Source organism: Triturus cristatus, chromosome 1_2, assembly GCF_964204655.1.
Source record: "Triturus cristatus chromosome 1_2, aTriCri1.1, whole genome shotgun sequence".
Classification (NCBI taxonomy): Eukaryota; Metazoa; Chordata; class Amphibia; order Caudata; family Salamandridae; genus Triturus; species Triturus cristatus.
This window is the reverse complement of record NC_140580.1, coordinates 488,898,460-488,919,151: the sequence shown is the minus strand read 5'-3', so window position 1 is coordinate 488,919,151 and position 20,692 is coordinate 488,898,460.

The window sequence follows — 20,692 nt, the reverse complement described above, 5'->3', positions numbered from 1 at the left end:
GACCAATCCATTTAATGTCTACATTTGGCAAAGCAAGGTCTCTCACCATACCTCTTTTTTCTGCATACTTTTCACTCCAGAAGACATAGCTGTGACCTACAATCCACACTGTGAACATCTTTCAAGGAGATCTGGATGCACTCAGGAGGTGTCTTTCAGTAGAATGGCAGTATGAAAAGAAAGACAGTTGTAAAATGGAGGTTTACATACTTTTTTTTATAAAAAGAACTCATTGGCTGTTTCACACCATTTTACAGTTAAAACTAGGCTGTATGTGTACATTTTTAGAAGCATGTTTTGTATTGGTTCAGAAAATTGTGTTCCCACAGAAGATTAATTTGGATTTGCTGTTAGGTTTGAAAAGTCAAGCACTCTTGCTCTAAGGATTAGAAACATTGTGTGCTGAACTTCTGACCTCTCTGCTCACACCAGTGTTCCATGAGCTGTTGCTATGGTAGCAGGCAGAAGTGAAGTTGGGGGAAGGGTTCATTTGGAAAGGGGTTGAAGTTTTCAACCAATAGAAATGTGTGATTTCATTTGAAAAAATGTTGGAAGCACTGAGATTTGTAATTAACATGTATATGTGTGAAAAAAGTGAGGGAAACATTGCCATTTACTGGTTCTGGTGGGAGGAGAGAGGTATACAGCTCTGAGATTCTGACTCTGATAATCTGCTGTTTGAGTGCCACATTTCTTTCTCAACTAACTAATTTTAAAGGTGAGTTATGAGTTTGAGAGGGGATGTATGTGGTGATTTTTGATATAAATATTAGAATTGTCATTCTTCTTTTAAAGTTGTGTTTTACATTTTGTGGTTTGGGAGAGATTTAACTGTCTTGAACTTGTAAAATATTATGGAGTATGTTTTCATCATAAGTTAAGGTGTACTTGTATCACTGAGGAATACTGTTTTCTGCCTAGAATCAAACCATCAGTCTGTGTGTACACAGGAAATGTTGTCAGAGATCTTATTTGTTTTGGTCCGGTTCTGTAAGAATGGCATTTGTAGGAAAGGGTGAGCTTTTTTTTTTATAAATATGATGGTTTTATTAATAAATAAGTAATTTTGTTGGTCAGGTAAGTGTGAAATGTCTGTATTTATCACACATTTAGTTTCATGCTCCCTTTTTTCATTTCTCCTCTCTCTGCTTTTCTCATTTCCGTTGTACTCCCTCAAGGACCTTGTAGGGTAAAAAAAAAGAATCTTGTTTTAAAAAAAAAAAATTAATGCGCACGGTAAAAAAAAAAAAAAAAGTAATTAAATTTTTTTAAAAAAAGTTGTGAGGTAAGGTTGGCTCTTAAAAGAGCCGTTGTGTTGATACAGGGACAGAGGAAAGAAAGAATGGGAATATTAACAAGGACCACAGATGTGCTGGTCTATCCTATTGTTTATTAGGGAAACACTGGTCTCCCCATGAACAATTAGACCATAACATCTGGTGCACCTCATTTGTACCCTCTGAAATCAAGGGTTCGTTTCCAGAGGAGCAGAAGAGGGTGATGCTCCCACCGCAGAGGAAGGGCTCGGCTGAGCTGCCAAAGATGTACTCGGCTGAGCTTCTGTGGGTGTGCTCGGGTGACTTACTGAAGGGTTTGCTTCAGAATGTTGAGCAAAAGTCCTGGGATGTACATCCCTAATGTGTCTCACCATAGTGTGATTACCAAAGGAATACTTCTTCCTTGGGTTACCTCTAGATAAGACACGCTCACAAAGTGAGCAGGTGACTAATGGAGCATTTACCTTTTTCTGCCCCTCTGGAAAAGTGAAATACTCCCAAACAAAAGAATTATTTTGTTTCCTCCTTCTCTGTCTGATGATGCTGCTGCCCTGCTCACTCTCAGAAGAGGTCTGCTGCTCTGCCATTGTATCCCAAAGACAATTCAGCTCCTTCTCCTAGAGAATCACAAGCAGTAATGAGGGGAATGGGTGTGGTGTAGGAAGATTCTGGATCTGAAAGTAGTTTAAACCAATCAAAAGTGTTGTTTCTTGATCACATGACCAACCGTACGCGCACGTTAAGCTTGCCGAGCGCGTACGGTAAAAGTACGCATGCGCGTACGAAAGACTCGTGCGCATGCGCATTACAGGCACGCTCGTACACTTCCGAGTAACGCGTGCGCGTGCGCATGTGAAGCATGCGCTTACGCGTCGCGTAGGAAGTACGGACATGTACATGTACGCAAATTGCGTAAGAATGAGCAAATGGAGTATAAAAATTACGTACGCTCACCGTACATAAAGCGCAGCGTGCGCTTACGGTAAGCTTACCGTACGCGCACGGTAAAAAAATGTAAAAAAAATAAAATAAAAAAAAGATAAAGGTTTGTTGAAGATATTAACTATGTTATACAACTATATCTAACCATTTATTTAAAAAAGGTGAATCTTTATACGTTGAAGAATGCATTAAAACCATGAATATATACATAGGTAGAATAGTGTTTAAAGGAAAAAAGAAAAAGAAAAAAAATGATGTAAAAAAACAAACAAATTCAATGAAAAAACCATAGGTTTCACACACATTATAGTTAGGAATTAAAATTCAAAAAACCATGCAAAAACACAGAAAAAAACATAGGTTTCACACACGTTATATTTAGAAATTAGCTTTTAAAAAACCTTGCAAATTCACTGAAAAAACCATAGGTTTCACACACGTTATAGTTAGGAATTAGCATTTAAAAAACCTTGCTAATTCACTGAATAAACCATAGGTTTCACACACGTTATAGTTAGCTGGACATTTCTCTCATAAAAAACCATTGAAATTCCCCCGTTATAGTTAGTTCAGCTAACTATAACTCGCGCACCCGCAATCCACTGCTGATGACGTCACATATTACATCACTCATGACATGGTCAGTGACATCACTCATGACATCAACTAGAGCATCTAACGAACAACTAGAGCGCTAACAGTCTTACTTATGACAAAAGTATGGCACACCTGATGCCATCTTGATTGGAATAAAGTGGTAACACTTAAAACATTTAATTTAAAAAGGAACAAAATGAGAGGTTCATTTTGCCATAGAAATTATAATTAGTTCTGCAGAAAGAAAAATTAGGGCACATTTTGAGTGACTTCTCAAATCCTCTTCTATTTCATTATAAAATTCTGATATGCAGACTGAAACATGCACTTTTAATACCAGCAGCAGACTTCCGTGGTGAGCAGTAGCTTTACTACAGTGATCTAATGAGCAACTAGAGTGCTAACATTCAGAATTTATGGCAATTGTGTGACATATCTGAATACCATCTTGATGGCATCAAAGTAAAAAACTGAAAGCATTTCCTACTGAGGAGACTGCAGTAAATGAGGAAATTAGGAAACTTCATAACAAGTAAATCTCCCAAGATGGCCACCAGAAACAAAAGTGCCTAAATGCAGCACAAATATCACCCAGATGTAGCCCACATGTAGCCCAATGACAGAAGTGTGCAAAACACTTATTTTTTGTGTATTTGCAGTTTTATATAGTGCAGACTTGTCAGGTATTGGAATGCTTTACATGAGCATTGGTTACTAGGCCTGGGCAAAATTTCCGTTCCGTTCGCGGAATTTGCGATAATTTGGCATTTCCGCGTTCCGCGGAGAGCGCGGAAATGTCAAAATTTCCGCATTCCGCAGCTTTGCGATAATTTGGTTCTTGCTCGCGCTGTAAAATAATACATTCACGCGCGCGCGCGCGCGATCGCCTTACCTGAATCCCCGCGTTCGCCGACAAGTTTTCCCGATCCGGTCGCGTTCTCCATGAGATGTTGTATTGTTTTAGCCATTTGCGCTGTCTCGCGACAGTTCGCGTCCGCAGTGACGTCATGCGTGGCGCAATCACGTCTTTTTTCTCGCGATCATGCACCTCGAGACAACTGAAAACAAGATGGCCGTGCCCGCAAGCAACCACATGGGTAAGTTGGCGACCCGCAACCATGCAGAAAATCTCGCGAACATGCCGGAAAAAAACTTCCGCATCTTCGCGATATTTCCGCTTGTTTGCGGAGATTTTTAACATTTTCGCGATAATTTGCGAAAGTCGCTTTCGCAAATTCCGCCCACCCCTATTGGTTACATCACACAAGATCAAATTCATTTTGGTGGTAGACATGGGGAGATTAAGTGATTTGACCACAATCACAGAATGTTGAGCTGAAGCAGAAACTCCAACCTGGTTCCCCAGTTGCAAAGTCTTCAGCTCTGGAAGTAACACCACATCCTCTCGCCAAGGTGCAACATTTAATCAAGTGGTCAACTGGATAACAAAACATAAAGATTACAAATAATTTAAAAGTTCTTTGTCGCTATTTGAAAACTCAGAAAATATGTCCTCATTTTAGTTTTTTAGAGCACTAACCATAATTTTGATGCAAATAAGACCCTCTCATATATGTAATTTCTAAAGGAAATACTCTAGGTATTACAGTTTTGATTACATCAAGATGACGTCAGGTGTTCCACACTTTTGTAATAAATATAGAATGTTAGCAATCTAGTTGTTCATTGGGATACTGTTGAGAGGCAGAGGCCAGGGGCACGGACTCTGAAAATTGAAGGCAGGTAGGAGAGTGCAGAGGCAACAATTTGACCACACTGGGCAGGCAGGAAGTGCAGTGGCAGCAAAACAGACTATGGAGGGCAGTGGAAAGGGGGCAGGGGCAACAAACCAACAACACAGGACTGGCAAGAGAGGCTGTGGCAATATAATAGACCATTGTGGGCAGAAAAAACAAAGGCCGGCCCTGGGGGATGGGGTCCCCGGAGCCATAAGTGGCCTGAGGAGGGGGGCAACGCAGCCCCCTCCTTAAGAATTTAAATTTAAAAAATGCCATGACCCGGGGGTTGGTGCCCCCGGGGCCAATTAAGGCCTTGGGAGGGCCAAATTTATTTTTTTCAACAAAAAAAATTAGGGTGCAGGCCCTGGGGAATGGGGTTCCCAGGGCCAGTAAATTAGAAAAAGAAGGGGGGCCACACGGCCCTCCTTCTAAAAAAAATTAAATAAATAAAAGACCGGCATCGCGCTGGAGGCCACGTCCCCTCCTTGCAGCACTCTGCAAATGCACCCCCTGGTCAGTTGTAAGTTGGGTAATTATTTCCCCTTCAATACTGAGGGTCCCTGAGGGCCAACTAGCCCAACAGGTATCTCCAGTGTACGCCAGGGAGCTGCGTTGCAGACAGGTGTTCTGAGGCCACGCCCCTTTTTACACCTCTATGCAACGCAGCTCTGTGGCGCTTACTGGAGGTACCTAGTGGGCTAGTTTGACCCTAGGGACCCTTAGGATTCAAGGGGACTTAATCTCTCAACTTAGAACGGCCACAGGGCGCATTTACACAGTGGTGAAGGGAGGGGACGGGGCCTGAGGTGACGTGTGCAAACACGCCCTGTGGCGCGTTTTAAGTTGGGGAAATAATTCCCTTTCAATCCTGAGGGACCCTGGGGGCCAACTAGCCCACCAGGTGCTTCCAGTAAGTGCCACTGCTCTGCGTTGCAGAGAGGTGGTGCAGGCCGTGCCCCTTTTTACACCTCTCTCCAATGGCGCTTACTGGACATACCTAGTGGTCTAGTTGGACCCTAGGGACCCTCAGGATTCAAGGGGACTTAATTTCCCAAGTTAAAACGGCCACAGGGCGTGTTTACACAGTGGGGAAGTGAGGGGACGGGTCCTGAGGTGGCGTGTGCAAACACGCCCTGTGGTGCATTTTAAGAGGTAGTTTTTATCCCCTGCCCTATTATATACTAGGAGCTTACAGAGGAGGTCATGCTGATCACAGGGGGACCCCAACGCATAGTGTTCCCTAGTGTATGTAGGTGTTTTCACTGTGTTTTGAGTGTCTTTTAACATAGCAATGGCTCTAGGACTGGTTATTCAGACTCGGTTACCACCAGTATCCGTCTGAAAAAGTTGAGGGTACAGGATGATTTTGCAACAAGGCTTCTTTCTGCTCTTCTGTTTGTTCTTTCTGTACGTTATCCTTCTTACTGCACTTTTCTTCGTCTTTGAGGACTTCAGTTGCTTCTTTCTGCATTTCTTTTTTTCTTTCTGTGCGTTTTTTCTTCTTTCTTTACATGTCGTATCTCTGTAGGCATAGTTAGAAATTAGCATTTAAAAAAACCTTTGAAATTCACTGAAAAAACCATAGGTTTCAGGCACATTATAGTTAGGAATTAGCATTTAAAAAACCTTAGAAATTCACTGAAAAAACCATTTGTTTCAGGGGCGTTATAGTTAGCTGGACTTTTCACTCGTACAAACCATTGAAATTCCCCTGTTATAGTTAGTTCAGCTAACTATAACTCGCTGGCCCGCAATGCACTGCTGATGACATCACATATTACATCCCTTATGGCATGGTCAGTGACATCACTCATGACATCACTGATGACATCTCAAATGACATCACTAATGACATCACTGATGACATCATCCTTGTGATACAGTGGCAGACCTCCTCTTCCCCTAATATATCCTTTGATACACACATTCAAAACAATGGACATACCAATACCAGTTACAACAACCTATTCAGTAATTCTAAGATCCACATACACATCCACTCATTCACCAACAGTCCTATACAGTCACTCATACATGTACTCACTCATCATATGTACTCACACACCTATACATCCTGTTACACAATGCCACTCATCCATAGAGTTACTCACACACATAGTCACTCATGCTAATAAAGAATCAAACATCCATTTACTTGCATATACAGTTATACACACACCACAACACTTACTTCTACAGAAACTTACACATACTTAGTCTTTTAAACAATCACTTATAGAAACACATACTTATTCATACAGGAACTCTTTCAATCTCTCACTCTCACATATACTCACTTATATACACCAATAGTCACATATACTAGTTTAAAACATATGTAGTTACTCATAAAGACACTATTGAGACAGTCTATCACTCACTAACACACCCATGCACACACTCATCCACCCATACAGTCCTGCACACATGCTGTCTTCAACACATAAAAACAGTGAGTCACTCATTCATGCACCTATGCACTACGTAATACCCCCCACCGAACCATACAGACACTCAGACACTCATATTGATACTAAGGGTGGGCGTAGTTCGCGAAGTAGCACTTCACGAAGCTACGCAAAGTGAAGTTCGCACTACGCGAGCTACACGTAGTACTTCGCGAACTGCATAGTAACATGTTCGCACTGTGCAAGATTGCACAGTGCGGACAAGCACCTTGATCACGGTATATGGTTATACCGAAACGCGTGGGTTGATCTGTGTTTTTTGTGGCTAATAAATGAAAAAGATTTAAGAATAAATCAAGACTTTTGGAAAAGAAGACTGCTGGAGTGCGACCTATTACTTCCTTGGAGGTTTTGTGTTTATATATATATATATATATATATATATATATATATATGCACAAACAGAAGTCTTTCACCATAGAACCGCCAGGCAGGCAGCAACGAGGAAAAACCACGCAAGTCCCAGTCTTCTTTCGGCAAGTTTATTAAAAAGGCAAGTTCACCAAATCTGACGCGTTTCGGGCGTCCGCCCTTGGTCACAGATCGTCAGGCAAATGAGAGAGCATCCCTTTTAAAGGGTACATTGCACGAATTTAATTGGTGATTTTTTTCTTTTTGCAGCACCATGTGATTAGAAACTAAAGACTGAGGACACACTACATATAGCTAACATAGATAGTCTGTTTTCTAAATCACAATTTGATATATATAAATCGAATAACGGGAGGTATAATTACAGTATTTACATTTTGTTGCCCAAATTTGTGTTAACATTACATTGTGAGTTGCCATGCTATATATTTTGTTAATTTTATATCAAACAATTATTGTCAGTGTGCATTGAAAATGGCACATGATATCCGCATAAATGCGCTTATATAGTAGATTGCAAAGAAAAACACAGTATTACTGGTGGTCATTTGTCATGAAAAAGTGCAATGTGCGTAGATAAAGTGCAGATGCAATTGTGCAAATAATGCAAAATATTCTATGCAAGCATAGCATATAAATAAATATAAATATTTATAAATAATTTCATTTTAAAATCATCAAAGCTTCTCAATTCATGAAACCTGATGCTAGGCATATGACCATATAAAAATATCATCTACGTTTTATTCTTTTGCAATCTCTCAATTAACTGCATGAATGCAATAGACATGTAACAACAATATGGATCGTAATGATGTACACACAATTTCTTTGTATATATTCAATTGAAGCAGCAAATATCGACCACCTCCCAAAAAAGATTTTACTCTATACGTGATTCCAAAGGAGGAAACAAACTAGAAAATCTATCTTGATGTCTGTGTCCCAAAAAATTAAATGGGAAAAGTAATGTAAATCCATTGAACCAGTGAAAAAAATCAAATGTGCATGTGATAATAAAAAAAGGAATGATATACAGTGTGTGTAATAAAATTCATAATGAAATTATTAGGGTAAAGGCAGAAAAGGCAGAGAAAGCAAATAATGGCCCACAACAAATCATTAAACAAGGATTGGTTATAAAAAAACATGTAAGTCTTCCGTTGTGTTCAATCCATTGGGGAATCTGCTGTCTAACTCAATAATGAATTGTGACTCAAGTCTTCTGAGCATTTTTTCCCTATCGCCACCACGTCTAGATTTAGGGACTGAGGCAATGACATAATATTCCAAGCATTGTAGGTTGTTATTGTGTCTTGCCTTGAAATGTCTGGCAACAGGATAGGTGCCATCGTTATTAACGATGGCACGTAAATGCTGGAGTATTCTGGCATGCACCTGTAGCTTAGTGCTGCCCACATATCTGAGGCCACAGGTGCATGTCAGAATGTAGACAGCAAAATCAGTTTTGCAATTGATATATATATACACACATACACACTTAAAAAACAAAGGTTTCAGGAAAACAGGGATGTTATAGTTAGGAAATAGAATTTTCAAAACCTTAGACATTCAGTAAGAACCAAAGGTTAGAGGGATGAATATTTAGGTTCAGATTAAACATACGCAAAACCATAGAAATTCCACAGTTATAGTTATCTCAAGTAAGTATAAATTGTGCGCTAAGGAAACTATAACTCACGACCATGCCATGCATCGTTTTCTTATCTATAATTTCACTGTTGAAATTATAATTTAAACTATGTCATAGAAGATGTCATGGGTGATGTAATATTTGGAGTAATTAGCAGTGCATGGCAATGCCGTGAGTTATAGTTTCCTTAGTGCACAATTTATAGTTACTTGAGATAACTATAACTATAACTGCTGAATTTCTATGATTTTGTGTGTGTAAAATCTGAACTTAACTATAACGTAACTATAACCTTTGTTTTTTTGTGAATTTCTAAGGTTTTTTCATTCTATCTCTTACTATAAAGCCCCTGTAACCTTTATTTTTTTAATGAGCTTCCATGTTTTTTTAATGCTACTTCCTAACTATTTGGTCCCTGTAACCTGGGTGTGGGAGTGTGGGTTTAGGTGTGTAAGTGAGTGTGTGAGTATGTGGTCGGTGTGTCAATGTTTGTGTGACTGGCTGTGTGGGTCTGTCAGTGTGTGTGTGGCTGTGTGGGACTGTCATTGGGTGTGTGAGTAGGTGAATGGGTATGTAAGTGGATGAGTGGTTGTCTGGGTCTCTGAGTGAGCATGTATGAGTGGCTGTTTGAGGGTTTGTATGAGTGGTTGTGTGGGTGTATAACTGTGTTTGAGTGTGTGAGTTGATGTGTGAGTGTGTGTGTGACTGGGTGTGTAAGTGGTTTTGTGGGTCTCTGTGTGGGTGTGTGAGTGGCTGTACAGGTGTGTGAGTAGGTGTGATTGGATGTGTGAGTGCCTGTGTGGGTCTGTGAGTGGGTATTTCAGTGATTCTCTGGGTCTCTGAGTGGATTTGTGAGTGGCTGTATGGGTTTGTGAATGGGTGTGTGAGTGGTGTTCTGGGTCTCTGAGTCGGTGTGTGAATGGCTGTGTGGGTGTATAAGTAGGTGTGTGAGTAAGTGTGTGAATAGGTCTGTGAGTGTGTGTATGTGTTTTCTTCATTGGGATCTGGATCTGATGCAGATTTATACAGAGGTGCCACGGTGCATCCACAGATCCTCGCACTCCAGAATAAAACATTTTTGGACAATTACTTGCCCATAAGGGGTCCCTCACAGACCCCCTCCATCAGCCCCATGGGGTCAGAATACTTCTATCCTTGACCCTTTTATCCTATTTAGATTTTATATCCCCTTCTCTGGGAACCATGTTCCGATTAAAAAAATTTGCAATCTTGCCCAACACACAATCCCATTAGAAGATTAATTTTCAACTATAAGACACCTTTCTAGAAATGCTGTCATTTCCATACGAAGGTATCTGGAATTTTGTAGCTCTTTTTGGTAATCTAGTTCGAATTTATTGAAGTGCCAAAACATATTCCATACCGAATCCACCAATACACCCTTATTCAGCTTCTAAGTCACTGTGATGTTCTTTGTGCAGAATAAGTGGGAAAAACCACAAATGTGTCATTCATATGAGATGCTTTTCACCATTGTTCACCTCTCTGTAGTTATCTAATAAGCAACATTGTAATGAAAAAATATACTTGATGGTTTGTTGTTAAATAATCAGAGGATCAAGGACTACCCAAACATTCTGATGTGTGTGTATCTAGTTTAACAATTTAATTCTACAATTCAATTAGTCTTTATTCGATCATGAACAATCATAAAAGACACATATAAGCAACCAATATAAAGAAACTAGGAGTAATTTTTGAGGGACATTAAAAATATCACATGATAAAATTAATAATAGAATTCCATTAAAACATGTCGAACTAAACAAAATAAAAAAAATAAAAGAAAATAATATATAAATCCTGTTCTACTTAAAACCCAATAAAAATTCCTAAAAAAAGGAGAATTATATCCATAAATACACAAGATTTGGTTAGACACTTCATCTTATAAGCAAATTAGATTATAAGAAACTAAAAACGCCTTGACACTCAATAAAATCAGTTACGTAGTACCATGCAGCCTATTCTGTCTAAGGGCCCACGTCCAGCTCCAAAATTTAGCCATGGCAATAACCATGACTTCACTAGCATCAGTTTTTAAGATACGCAGAGCCGTTTGGCAAGATCTTGTTCCTATTTTAACACAAACCGGTTTGAGCCATTTATGACGAGGGCCCTTGTATGCAGTGCACACAAACAGAACATGCGGTAAGGTTTCTTCCTCACATGGGCAAAAATTACATTTTGTATCTTCATCATTCCCCCACTTTTTTGTAAAATATTTTAAGGGGAGAGTGCCCACTCTAAATTGGTTATAGAGCTTCCTATCACCATGGCTCATAATGGTATCCCAATAGGCCTCCAGCCTGTATTCAATTTTATGATCCAAGAAAAGACTTGTTAAGGAAGTGCCATTCACCTGGGAAAGGGACTTCTGACACATCATGTCCCTATATAAGGCTTTAAAATCTGTTTTTGAGGGGAAAAAGTTCCTTTCTGGGTCCACCCACAAATGGCCCATATCTAATAAAGTAGCCTTGATCTTTAGTAACCATGTGATTTTATTGGATTTGTCAGCTTCTCTAATATACTTAACAGCTTGCGCATAGGGAGCCAACTCCGGGGTAGTCCAAAGCCTTCACCAATAGGCAAGGGGTCTAAAGCCCGCAGCCTCCTCAAAAGAAATACACCCCAGATCTAAGAGTAAGGGTCTAAGTGGTGTCGATCGAGGAAGGCCGGTCAATGCCCTCAGAAACTTGTTCTGAGCTTGAACTAATGGAACTAAATTTTCAAACCCCAAAGTTCAGCTCCATAAATTATTGAGGCTCTAACCTTCCCTTGGTATATAGTTAGAACCGGAGCAACTGGTTTAGTTTGGGATAGGCATTGTTCTTTTGAAAGGGCCCCTGTTAATTGGTTATGCCTTAAGACGAACAAATTCATCTGTGGCTTCCAGTTCATCCTTTTGCCCATTGTAACGCCTAGATATGCAAATGAGTCAGTTTGTTCGAGGGACCCAGTATTTATTTCTACTCTGGCTTTCACTATTTTATATTTATGTAATACCATGAACTTTGTCTTATCAACATTGACTACAAGATCATGGTCATTACAAAAAAGGCTAAATCTAACGAGGGCTCTTTGCAGACCAACCTGTGTTTTAGACCAGATTAAAGTATCGTCTGCAAACATTAAAAGAGGAACCCTCGAACCAGCCAGAGTGGGAGCGTCCATAGGATATTCAGTGTAGTATGAGATAACATTATTAATGAACAAAGAGAAAAGGGTAGGGGCTAAAACACACCCCTGCCGAACGCCTTTGTTCACAGGGAAACGTTCTGTTACCTCATCCTGCTGACCCCACCGGACTTGGGCATAAGTAGATTCATGTAGCTTTATGATGAATGATAGGATCTCAGTGGGCATCCCTACTTCCTTAAGACTGTCCCATAGTTTGTTGCGGGGCACTAGATCAAATGCATATTTAAGATCTATAAATGCTGCATAAAGGGTACCCCCAGCTACAAACTGGAATGGCATGGTGAGCAAAAAAACGATGGATTTAGGCCCAGATCTCTGTACTGGGGTGAATGTATGACATTGTTCTGCATTCTGTCCATCAAGTGTTGTTTTTGCATTTGTCACCCCGAGTGGGAAGGGTATGCTCAGACGTGAGTCCCTTGCTCTCCATGCCACTGGAATCAAGCTATCCTGGCTGACGAGGGCTGAAAGCCCGAAACCGGTCCTAGGATGCTTGTTTCCAGTCCAGGGAGGACTTGGCTTGGCAGTTCGGGCTGGACTGTTCCCATGGGGCACAGGGTCAAGACTGATTTGCATATGGCTGGGTTCAAACTGGAATGGCATGGTGAGCAAAAAAAGGATGGATTTAGGCCCAGATCTCTGTACTGGGGTGAATGTATGACATTGTTCTGCATTCTGTCCATCAAGTGTTGTTTTTGCATTTGTCACCCCGAGTGGGAAGGGTATGCTCAGACGTGAGTCCCTTGCTCTCCATGCCACTGGAATCAAGCTATCCTGGCTGACGAGGGCTGAAAGCCCGAAACCGGTCCTAGGATGCTTGTTTCCAGTCCAGGGAGGACCTGGCTTGGCAGTTCGGGCTGGACAGTTCCCATGGGGCACAGGGTCAAGACTGATTTGCATATGGCTGGGTTCAAACTGGAATGGCATGGTGAGCAAAAAAACGATGGATTTAGGCCCAGATCTCTGTACTGGGGTGAATGTATGACATTGTTCTGCATTCTGTCCATCAAGTGTTGTTTTTGCATTTGTCACCCCGAGTGGGAAGGGTATGCTCAGACGTGAGTCCCTTGCTCTCCATGCCACTGGAATCAAGCTATCCTGGCTGACGAGGGCTGAAAGCCCGAAACCGGTCCTAGGATGCTTGTTTCCAGTCCAGGGAGGACCTGGCTTGGCAGTTCGGGCTGGACTGTTCCCATGGGGCACAGGGTCAAGACTGATTTGCATATGGCTGGGTTCAAACTGGAATGGCATGGTGAGCAAAAAAACGATGGATTTAGGCCCAGATCTCTGTACTGGGGTGAATGTATGACATTGTTCTGCATTCTGTCCATCAAGTGTTGTTTTTGCATTTGTCACCCCGAGTGGGAAGGGTATGCTCAGACGTGAGTCCCTTGCTCTCCATGCCACTGGAATCAAGCTATCCTGGCTGACGAGGGCTGAAAGCCCGAAACCGGTCCTAGGATGCTTGTTTCCAGTCCAGGGAGGACCTGGCTTGGCAGTTCGGGCTGGACTGTTCCCATGGGGCACAGGGTCAAGACTGATTTGCATATGGCTGGGTTCAAACTGGAATGGCATGGTGAGCAAAAACAACGATGGATTTAGGCCCAGATCTCTGTACTGGAGTGAATGTATGACATTGTTCTGCATTCTGTCCATCAAGTGTTGTTTTTGCATTTGTCACCCCGAGTGTGAAGGGTATGCTCAGACGTGAGTCCCTTGCTCTCCATGCCACTGGAATCAAGCTATCCTGGTTGACGAGGGCTGAAAGCCCAAAACCGGTCCTAGGATGCTTGTTTCCAGTCCAGGGAGGACCTGGCTTGGCAGTTCGGGCTGGACTGTTCCCATGGGGCACAGGGTCAAGACTGATTTGCATATGGCTGGGTTCAAACTGGAATGGCATGGTGAGCAAAAAAACTATGGATTTAGGCCCAGATCTCTGTACTGGGGTGAATGTATGACATTGTTCTGCATTCTGTCCATCAAGTGTTGTTTTTGCATTTGTCCCCCTGAGTGCGAAGGGTATGCTCAGACGTGAGTCCCTTGCTCTCCATGCCACTGGAATCAAGCTATCCTGGCTGACGAGGGCTGAAAGCCCGAAACCGGTCCTAGGATGCTTGTTTCCAGTCCAGGGAGGACTTGGCTTGGCAGTTCGGGCTGGACTGTTCCCATGGGGCACAGGGTCAAGACTGATTTGCATATGGCTGGGTTCAAACTGGAATGGCATGGTGAGCAAAAAAACGATGGATTTAGGCCCAGATCTCTGTACTGGGGTGAATGTATGACATTGTTCTGCATTCTGTCCATCAAGTGTTGTTTTTGCATTTGTCACCCCGAGTGGGAAGGGTATGCTCAGACGTGAGTCCCTTGCTCTCCATGCCACTGGAATCAAGCTATCCTGGCTGACGAGGGCTGAAAGCCCGAAACCGGTCCTAGGATGCTTGTTTCCAGTCCAGGGAGGACCTGGCTTGGCAGTTCGGGCTGGACTGTTCCCATGGGGCACAGGGTCAAGACTGATTTGCATATGGCTAGGTTCAAACTGGAATGGCATGGTGAGCAAAAAAACGATGGATTTAGGCCCAGATCTCTCTACTGGGGTGAATGTATGACATTGTTCTGCATTCTGTCCATCAAGTGTTGTTTTTGCATTTGTCACCCCGAGTGGGAAGGGTATGCTCAGATGTCAGTCCCTTGCTCTCCATGCCACTGGAATCAAGCTATCCTGGCTGACGAGGGCTGAAAGCCCGAAACCGGTCCTAGGATGCTTGTTTCCAGTGCAGGGAGGACCTGGCTTGGCAGTTCGGGCTGGACTGTTCCCATGGGGCACAGGGTCAATACTGATTTGCATATGGCTGGGTTCAAACTGGAATGGCATGGTGAGCAAAAAAACGATGGATTTAGGCCCTGATCTCTGTACTGGGGTGAATGTATGACATTGTTCTGCATTCTGTCCATCAAGTGTTGTTTTTACCCCCAGCTAAGACCACTGTATTCCAATATATCATCATTAATCTAAAAATGTGGTCGATCGTGGTAACATGGGAATGAAATCCTGCTTGATGGATGGATAGAATTTCATTATCATCAATCAACCTATTTACCCTGCTTAGCACTAATCTAGCCACCAACTTTTGCATAGTGTCTATAAGGCTTATAGGCCGATAGTTAGTTGGACTGGCACGATCCCCTTTTTTATATATGGGGATAATTTCAGCCCCATGCCAGGATTCCGGGATAGGGGCTCCTCTAGTCAAACCATTGGCAAAAATAAGAATATATTTCAGCCAATTCTCCCGGTCAGATTTAAATATATTTGCTGGTATACAATCCAGGCCCGGGGCTCTACCTGCAGCTACCCCATCAAGAGCGCGTTCTATTTCCACTAAGGTAAATGTTAGGACTGACTCCGGGACTGCACATTGATACTGCCCAAGATTATTTGCGTGCGATGAAAATTGGGTCTGATAATGTGCAACCCAGACTTCTGGGGGGACATTGTTAACTGGTGCCGGACCGGCATTATCGCCACCCCACTTAATTAGTTGCCAGAATCAACACCAGGTTTTCCCATTACTTGCATCAAACAGGTCCCTCCATCCAATTTCATTTTGCCCTTTGTTGGGTTGCCTTATATTCAGATCTCATTTTCCTTACCTCCTGCGTTAAACCTACCCATATTGATTTAGATAAAGTCCTGTAGGCATTCCTACATGCCCCGTCATACCATTTTGCTGATTTATACACGGAATGCCTATTAATTCTTATTTTGGGTTTTATAAAAAAAGATCTCAGCTTGGCAAACAGGGCCTCATGAACTTCAGTAAGGGCTGGAAGAGAGTCCTCATTAAGGTCAAGTTGCGAGAGGGCAGTGAGGGAGTTTACAAGTGTTGACTTGATTTGAATCACAGTGCCCTCCTCCTCAGAGACCTGTGCCCATTTTAACCTGCGGCAGTCGTGAGACATAATCACGTCTGCAGTTACAATATCCATACTACCACTCGTGGTCAAACAACTTTTCACATCTAATGTCAATATAAGGGGATCATGGTCGCCCTATGGTCTTATCACGACCTCCATGTCCATCACCCTTTGCCAAAATTCTAAATTAATAAGGAAATAATCAATCCTGCTGCTTCTTAACCCGCTAGTATAAGTGGGATTTCCTTTGCTGTCTGATTTAGATCTTCCGTTAGCTGCACGAAGCCCCCTTTCCAATGTTAGACTTTTTAACTGTAGGGCGGCTTCTGTCCATTTCTAAATTGTGGCGAGCATTAAAGACGGGACACCACAGATAGCATCCTCATCATTAGTAAGCCTCCCGTCTTCTAAGCCAAGTGGCTCGAACGTGCAGTTAAAATGCCCCGCGATATTCCGATTACATGACCCTTTTAGTGATTTAATGTATGTGTCCAGGCTGGAGATGGTCGGTGAAACCTTCCCACCTACCAGCCCTCTGGCATAGACGTTTATTAATATGAGCTCAGGTTCATTCACAGGGATTATTTTAATGGCCTGGATATCTGGGTTATCAATCACTAGATCTTCTACCTGAAAACCCACCTGTTGTCTAACCCAAATAGTCAATCCACCTGATGGTGGCCCTTTAGTGCTTGCAATTCCTGGCTTGCCAAATGCCAAGTAACCTTGCTGAAAGATCATTCTCAGAGACCAAGTCTCCTGAAAGGCAACAATATCATAAGACTCTATAAAATTAGACCAATCAGAGGATCTAGTCTTCGATAGCAGCCCAGCAATGTTCCAGGATAAAATACTTAATGTCCTGGGACATGATCCTTCACCATGTTCTATCGGAACTAAATCCTCAGCACACTCTGAACCACTATTTATTACTAGCTGGAAGTTTGAGTCTGTCACATAGGAAGTAGCGGAATGAATAGGGGTAATCTCTGTCCCTGATGGATCTACCGGTAGCAGTCAATCACAGGCATCTAAGCCGGACAATGGAGCAAATCGATTGACTACATTAAGGTCAAAGGAATGGCCTGTAACCCTATAATGGGTACTACGAACCCTCCCTCCTAACAAGGAATAATAACGGGGTCTGTAGAAAAAGCCTAGGGGCAGAAGAGATATTTTTCCGGGACAATGCCCTTAATTTCTACTCCCTAAACACTCCAATAGGAGTCTGACTATGTGCTCATTGTTAAAGTTGGCGACCACACAGTCACCCCCCCATCCTTAGAGGAATATCCAACCCATGATGAATGTCTGGCCATTATCAATTGATTGCAAATATTCCAACCCCAGACCCCTGCTTCCTTCAATTGTGCACCGAGCCAGTGCATTGTATTTGCCATTAACTGGTCAGTAGATTCAGTCTGTCCAGCATGTAGGGTCGGCACATTCCTCAAAACCACCACCAATGGGGCTGAGGCAGGTGGGAGGTGTAATACCCTACAATCATTTCTGGTCAGGCTGTTTACAGATCCAAAGTGCATTGCTGAAAAATCACGACCAGTACCCCCAGGGGCAGTAATTAATCGGTTATCTACCCCAAAAATAGGGTTGTTTTGTAAGATGCTACTTGTTAACCTAGCACAAGGTCTATCTCCCTCCACCCTAGGAGTACTCGTGTTAAGCTGGGCAAATTCGCTAGATGTATTCCCCAACTCGCCCACACCACCTCCCTGAGCCACTACACCAACATCAGAAGCAGTACCCCCCCCACCATTCCTACTGGGTAGTAAAGACATTGGATTGGTTAATAAATGGATGGCTGATGGGGGATTGGGGTTTATAGGGTTACACATCACATTAGAGATCGTCTCAGAGGGCCGGTTATTTTCCCCCACTAAAGCCTTAATAGAACCAAGATTAGACCCGACAAACAGTTCAAGATTAGTTAGTTTCTCCTCGATTAGTGTCAGTCTCTCAAGAATTGGAGATAAGGATGCCGAAATAAGGGACCTCATTCTGGCCCATAGGCCCTCTTTAGTTTCAAGCACGGGAACACCACCTGAGTCCATGTTTTGTATCTAGTTTAAGATGTTAAAGTATAATTTCATTGAATTATATAGTTATATTTTGCAAACAAATATTCAAATTGATGTCAATAACATGTATATATTATCAATATAGCTTTATATTCACAGTGGTCTGTCACAAAGTAAATGATCAAAAAACATACCTACTCTGATAGGTCTTGTACATTTGTACGAAATAGTCCAAAGTTCATTAAGAACAGGAAGATAAGACTGAGGTGACTATGGAAGACCATTATTCACATGGAAAATCGATAACACACTGAGCAAAAAAACACTATTAATATTTTCGATAAAGGTTAAAATCATGTACCTAAAGTGCAAAGCATGCCAAAGTCATAAGCAATAATACACACAACAATACTACGCTGGGAGGTAGGCCTTTTCGAATCCAAAGAGAAAAAAAATTCATAATGCAAGTCCCAAACTTGGGGTCTCATTTATGGGGATATGACATAGGGCAGCGCAGCAAGTCACGTTGCTGTGCTGCCCTACGTCAAAGTGAATGGGCAGGAATTAACAGATTTATCTAATATGGTGCATTCCTGTCTTTTCCCCAGTGCTGGCAGAGTTTTGGCAGCCTAGTGCCAATGCAGGTGCCTGTGTTGTCGACAGAATTGTTTTTGTGCACAAAGGGACACCTTGCTGCACAAAAACAGAGGCGTTTTTCTCTATCTATGTGTGCTGCAGAATACATCACACACAGAAAGAGGAATAAATGAGAAGAAATAAACGTATTTCTCCTCATTACGCCTCACCTCGGGAGGCGTAAGGTTTTGGTGCTTCCCCAGGTCTATATGGTCTTGTATATCTGGAAAAGTGTCAAAATCTATGGGTGTTGCATGGAATGCCCATGGAATGCCTCCTGAGCGCAGTGTGAGGCAACGCAAAGATTACACTGCTTGTCTTACTCCATATCTATGAGGCCATTCAAAGACCTCATAGATATGATTTTGTAGTTTGCGCTGTCGGATCATCACAACAAGTAACGCTCCGGTGGCGCAAGGGGCTCATAAATATGCCCCTTGAAATCAAGATCCGTTACCAAAACACAGTGACTCAGGATTTTCTATTTTTCAGAAGGCCTCAAATGTTTCCCTCTTCCAAGCCTCGGAGTCAAGTGACCAGGACCAGTTGCTCAGGCAACAGCTATGCTGCTCATCATATTTTTCTCTCGTCCCTATAGAAACAATTAAGTACACACACGTGGACTCATCTTGTCTTCTCTCATCTTCATTGGAACAGTTTGTCACACTGACCTTCAGCATGAATCCTTCAGTGCTGCATCATTACTTGTGGTACACATCATTGCCTGGGCCTTTATACAGTGACATGTATGTGACATGTATGCGACCCCCCCAGCACCTTGAGACCCTCACGGGTTAGTAGGCGTGCTTAACAAACACCTGATTGATTGATTGATGAAATAAATGGCTCCCAGGTCCCTCTTCCCTGCCTAGCATAGGCAACTGAACAGAGGCTCAGGGGTAGTGGAGTTGTGGGGATACATGTATAACAGAGCCCCACCTACTTCCGTTTTCCTCCCCTGACAGTAGGCTAAAAATCCTGCCACTCATCTCCACTATCCTATGGCCACATGCCTCCTTCCCCACCCACTTATTTAGAAATGAAAAAACAGGCATCCTGCCGCATTTAACCCTTACCCAGAGCTATACTTCCTCTCCCCTCCTAAATAAAATTAATACACAGCATTATACTCCCGCTCCTATTTGCCTTGATGACTTCCCAATTATAAATAAAAGTACGGGGCATCCGCTACCATGTCCCATCCTCCAATGCACCTCCATCTCCCTTCCAGCTAAATGCCATGGCTTCCACTGTCAAAGCAAAAACAGAGAACTGGCACATCACTGACCATGATTCTTTGATAGGTGTTGCAATCTCCTATCAGCTGAAGCCCCAGGGCTGCCATGGGAGACACAGTCAACAATGGCCAGTACATATTACAATTTAAAATGGCCACCCAGTTTGAGGATGCTGGTCTTTCTCTTCTCCTGGAGGCTTCTGGGATGCGTTCTTTCCATAACCGTCAGGTCAGCCACAGAAATGGAGGAAGAAGTGAGAGAGCGAGTTGTCCTTTATTGATAACCCTCATCTTCTATATTGTAACTATATTCAGGGCCACTGGAATTATGCGGCATGGAGGGTCAAATTAGGTGGCGGGGTTGCGTAAATTATGCGACAAGAAAAGGCAACTAATGCAATGTAATGCGGCACATTTTTTGATGGTATTACTTCATTATTTTGCACTTTTTACACTGTCTGTGCATTGGGTGCACCTCATTAGTACCAATTTAACACCGAAATATAGCAACAAGCCCCAGAAAAAAAAGGTGACCAGTCAAGCTTTGGAAACGGCCTTCCACATTGCAGCAACATGTAGCTGCGTTTTTAGTAA